Here is a 5897-nt window from a genome sequence, read left to right as displayed (position 1 = left end):
CGAAGATGTTCGAGCAGCAAGCGAAGCGGTGACAATCGGCGATCGCTTGTTCGTTTCTTTCGGCACAGCTCGGCTTTTCTACCAACAACACAATGTTGCCATGCTTATGCTGTTGTTGTTTTTGTAGAACAATGTTTCAATTTTTGGTTGGTGACATATTCAATTTAAAATAAATTCTGTTGGGATTCGAACCTACGTGCTCGTCGTCACTTTTGAAGCGCTTACCACCAACACCACCATTGACACTTGAATTGCGTTGTCCTAATTATGGTTTGGTTATGCATGAAAGAAATTTACAATGGATCGCCGATTGTTACCTCTTTCCTTGCTGCTGCTACGCATATGTATGTTTGTATGCTTGTTCATTATTGAAGTTATACTCCTTTTTCTTTCCTTTGTCTTTCATATCTGCGAATTCTCAACTATTTTATGTGCCCTTTTATTGAAATACCCTGCGTTGGCCGTTGAAAAATTAAGGCTATACTTTACAGGATTATTTCTGTAGTTAGTCTTCATTTACATTTTTTGGAAATCGACCCGCGATGACGAGGTATATCGTTTTATCTGACAGCGTGAGGTTTAAGAAGTTCATTTCTAATTTTGTCTTGTGGCATATTAGAAATGATGTTTCTTCGAAAATCGTTCGCTTACAACGAATAAAACGACTTCTGAGTGGTGATTTTAATGAATAAATTCCTTTTGGTTGAAATGCTCTGCGTTGGCAGCTGAAAAGTTAAGACTATACTTCTCAGGATCATTCAGTTTTTCAAAGAAATTAATGACCTTTAAAAATATGCATATTTGCATTATTTTGTTTTCATTTCCTTATTCGTAGCAATAGAATTTCTATGGCATAAGTGAAGTAATGGCCGCCGATTGTCACCTTCTGCCGCTGTAGCAGCTTCGCCTACAAACATGCGTAAATACATATGTATGTATGTATACGTATGATCGTGAATACATATCGACGCAGATTTTTGCGAGAAGCACCAGATGGTTGTGCAATTTATGATCTTTCGCTTTTGCCATCGTCGCGAAAAGACGACTTGTTGGCAAAGGCATGCACGGGGAGATAATAAATTATAATAAATTTATAAAATGTGAATTTAAGTTTTCTAGTTTTCTTTCATACAAAATGATATGCATTTCTTGGAATATCACCAAGAAGTATAACTTCATCCGCGCGTAGGGACTCCACGCACCTTTTTTTAATGCAATTTGAGAAGAAGAATGACTCGACGCATTAAAATCAACTGGCAGTTTTGTTATTGTGCTTTCGGGCCTCGAAATGCACTGATGCGGAATGAAATAGTGTAGCTCACCCTTGATCTTTCTATTTGTTGGGCTCGTGTGACTCAGTGCTTCATACTCATTCATGAAGTCAAGAACTGTTTACTTAGTTCTGATTCTTTGAATCCTCCTATCCAGGGCCTGATGCGGATTCATGGAAGTAACCGAGTAACTTACAGTCAGCTTTAAAAAGCATTCTGACTTGAAGCCTTCCTGAAGATAACACTTGAGATGTATCGACGAAGAATTATTCACACTCTGTTTGCTCTAGTGTGAATTTGTTGCCAGTTATTCCTGAAGGAAGTTCTTCCCGAGAACAAAAATTTCGGACTACTGAACATATTGGCGTTAACCAGAGGATCAAAATCTAAGCATTTTTATTCTCTTGCAACCAGTTGCAACAGAGTATTATAGTTTTGCTCACCTAAGTAAATTACTAGACAGCACTAAATTGAGATGTACAGTTGTAATTTGGTACAGAGGATCGCAGTAGCAAGGGACACCTGTGAGCAAAATTTTTTTGAAAAAGTGGGCGTGGCTCCGCCCTCTAACAAGTTTAATGTACATATCTTCTAAACTACTAAAGCCTCAAGAACCAAATTTGCTCAGCGCAAATATTATAAGAACTTCTATTTCTGTTTATATTATTTAATTAAAATAACGGGACTATAGAAACTGGGGTCCATATATTCGGTATCTAGGGGCTTGAGCATTTTTGGTCGGATTTGAAAAATTTTCTGTCATAATAAGGCACTCACTATAGGCATTATTCGTGCAAAGTTTTGTCCCGTTATACTAATTTATTCTTTATTATTGTGTAGAATCAAGTTGAATTTAAAATTGTGCTCTGGTAACTAGGTTGTTTCCGATTACGTCCATTTTCGTACTGTGGCATAAGAATATGAGAATAATGCTTCGTATCAAATTTTGTCGAAATCGGTAGGTCCGGTCTTGCGATATGGGATTTCACCAAAAAGTAGGCGGTACCTCACCCATCTTCCAAATTTCATATCGCTTCTTATTAAACCCTCTCGTACTATTTAGGAGGGAAAATTCAATACATATCTCTGGCGTATTTAGTTCTTAAATTATCGCGCTTTATGCAGTTTTTAACAGTACTGTTATATGTGGAGTGAGCGAAGTTATCTTCCGATTTCATCCATTTTCGCACTGTTGGTAACAGTTTAGGAGATATGTATATTAAACTTTTCAAAATTGTTTGTCCACAGATGTCCCTTACTTCTGCGATTCACTGTGACAAATTAGAGTTTTATATCGTAATTTAGTGCTTAACTATGGCCTTTAATAGCGTTTTGTGGGCGTGGAACTGGTAATTTTTTTTGTACTAAGGAACCCTCCTACCAAATTTCATTAATATGATCATTAATATATACAAGTATATAATCCTATATCTATCTCGCTTAATTTTAGGTGATACGTGCAACCGTTAGGTGAAAAAACTATTATACTCTGTAGCAACAGGTCACAAGAGTATAAAAGCTAGTAAAAGCAAGATCTTCTAGTTTGAATGTTGACAAATATATGAAACTTTTGAAAATGAACTAGCTAAAGAAACTGAGTGGCTACTCAAATATAAGCGCTCTTTAAAAAGCTTAAAGCTGATAATTTTCTAACAAGTAATAGCCCTTTGATAAAAAATAATAAAGAGCAGGCGGTCAGCAATGACACTAAAACCCACCGTCTACCTCCTATTATAACAAACGATGGAAAAGATTTTAACAACTCACATTCTAATAATACACTTCTAATAAAAACAACTTTCTAATCCAGCTTTTGAGTAATGGCGCCTTCGAGCTTAATGTCTTCGAAGCAAATTATTATCGCACGATAACAAAATTCTTGCCAAATGAAAATATACCTTGGTTTACCTACAGGAGTAAACATAATAGGCCAATAAAGGTAATGATAAATTTACACCACTCATGTGGTCCACAACCCATTTTAAACGATCTAAAATTTAAGGCTCTACTGTATTAACCCTTTCATGCTCGATGTTGCCTATAGGCAACATTTACATATATGCTTCTAAACCCCGTTATATCAATTTTTTTGACGCGCGGTTTTTTTTTGCATTATGTGGTCTGGTGTATTGTGTAAGATTACATTAAGCTATGCAAGGGTTCATTCAGTGGGCGTTTTTCGTAGAGTGAAATTTTCAAGATCGCGTTTACGGCGTTTACGCAAAAAATGTTTAAAATGATTAAAATAGCTGTTTTATTGTAAAACAAAGGGAACGACATAAATAAATAAAGATAATATAATTATTAAAAAAAAAATAAATCATTGGAAAAGTGTGTAGTTTGTTTAAAATAATTTTGTAAAAGTGCTGTTGTCTATAGGCAACTTCCAGCCAGGAAAATATCTTCAGGTGCGTAATGCTTGATTGTAATGGGGTCCAGGGCGAGTTTTCACCCGATTTTATTTATTCTAAGCATACAAAATACACTTTTATTTCTCATTTTCATAGAGATAACTCACATGTTGGCACACCCGGAAGTACGAAAATCCTTATATTAGGTATATGAGGGCTAAGGGAAATATTAACCCCATTAGACTCAATTAAAGTACACAGACTTACACTATCAGGAAAGAATTAACTCATACTTATTTTGACCGACATTTCCGGTAAAAAGTCAACTGTGAGCACATCACATACTCAGTGCCTAGAGGCTTGCACAGTTTTGGTTCAATTTGGTAAATTTTTAGTCATATGGTGGCACATCTTAAAGGCACTATTGGTGCAAAGTTTTATCCTGACATATTTTTTGCTTCTTGATTTGTATACTGCAAAATGAAAGAATCCAATGGAATTCAAAATTTGTTTATGGAAAGTAGACGTGGTTGAGGGCTTTTCGCTCATTTTCATACTGTAATATGGGAATGTCAAAAGAATGTTATATACCAAATTTGGTTGAAATCGGTATATGAAATGCCGACCAAAAATTTAATGGGGTTAAATTTAATGTCTTTGTATCTTGTTTTTGGTTATTGGAGCTTAAGTGGCTTAGGAGATAGTAACATACATATATTAAACAAATTAGATGGGTAGCGTCCACTTTTTCAATAATTTAGCCTACAGGTGTCCCTTTTTACTGCGATTCTTGTGTCAAATTACACAAATAATTGACAGTACTCTGATTATAACAACCCTTGATATGTCACAATTTTAAGTAAGAATTGCGCAAAATATTCTAATACGGTTAACTACAACAAGTTTAATCGAAGTGATGCGGTGTTATCATTTTTATGTTTTCGATTTAAATAATAAATGCAACATTAATAGTGATTTCACAAAGTTTGCAGAGCAAAAGACGACTGTTGATGAAATGGACTTTAATTTAGATGGTATGTATGTATACTTTATGCAATTTAATACTTGGTTTACGTTTAGCTAATACGTTGTACGGGGTTTTGAAAACTCATTTAAAAATTTTTGAGTTCTTTTTATTTTAAAGTGTTTAAAGTATGCAACTTTTTTTATCCACATATATCCAAGCTAATGTTTAAATATTGTATAACGGCAACATTAAGCTACACAATGACCTTTGATCGAGTACCACATCTTTCCCCCATAATTTTTAATTATTTTTTTTTTCAGATCGAGTTTGCTCTATTTCAAAAATGGAGTTATTTGAAGAATGGCGAAAATGTAAAATAGAGCAAAACTCCCGGTTAGTGGATTATGTTTTCATAAAATTTAGTGCTACAGATGTAACGCCTGATACACAGAGGGATATAAAGTTAAAAATTTCGAGTGTTTCGTCAAAATTTTCCAAAAAAAGGACTGAAGCAAATATGATGATTGAACGTTTTTTAAACAAAAATCGCAGTTGGTTAGAAGGAGCAGCTTTACAATTTCACCTACAAATGGTACATCCCTGTCCTACCTCATCAACTGGAAGCAATCGACCTCAAGGTAGACCAAAAAAAAAATTTTGAAGAGTCGTCTTTTAAAACGAAAAAACGAAGGGTTGAAGACTTATTAGAATCGCGAAGTGCCATCGAGTTGACCGTAGCCGCTGAAGTAGCAAATCGATTGGAGGGTAATAGAAACATAACTACTTCGATTAGAGAAAGTTTGAAATCTTCAGAGAAGAATGCAGGCAATTGACAAGCTTATTATGTTGATTCTAAGTGCGCAAGTTACTCGTATACACAGACGCGAAAACGGTCATTGAAGGCGGGACATAAAGTTTTTCCATCCTATTTTAGTTTACGTAAGTCTAAAAATTTAAATTTAATTGTCCCGCCTTCAAAACCATCAAAAGTACCACGTCAAGTAATATGTGACCATGACGATAAAGATTATGTAGTATCTGATTCAGATAAATCTATCAGTGATGATTAGGCATTTAATGAGTAATGATGTAGTAGTATTAAACATTTTGTTATTGTGTGTTATTGTTCTTTTTATGTTATATTTAATATTAGGTCTGTTCGTAGAAAACCCCCTTATTAGTCAGCACGTTTCTCATTAGTTGAAATGTAATGGACTTACAAACAGATGTATATGCATTCCAACCAATGAAAAACGCGATGATTAGTAAGGGATTTTCTACGAACACACCTATTATTGTTATTATAAT

At 34.7% G+C, this 5897-nt stretch overlaps 1 pseudogene; it reads left to right on the top strand.

Annotated features, from left to right (window-relative positions):
• Positions 1-474: 474 nt before the first annotated feature.
• On the top strand, positions 475-677 carry LOC120769832 (annotated as a pseudogene).
• Positions 678-5897: the final 5220 nt, after the last annotated feature.

Source organism: Bactrocera tryoni, chromosome 2, assembly GCF_016617805.1.
Source record: "Bactrocera tryoni isolate S06 chromosome 2, CSIRO_BtryS06_freeze2, whole genome shotgun sequence".
Classification (NCBI taxonomy): domain Eukaryota; kingdom Metazoa; phylum Arthropoda; class Insecta; order Diptera; family Tephritidae; genus Bactrocera; species Bactrocera tryoni.
Note: the sequence above shows the minus strand (reverse complement) of the source record. Positions and strands in the feature narration are given on the sequence as shown.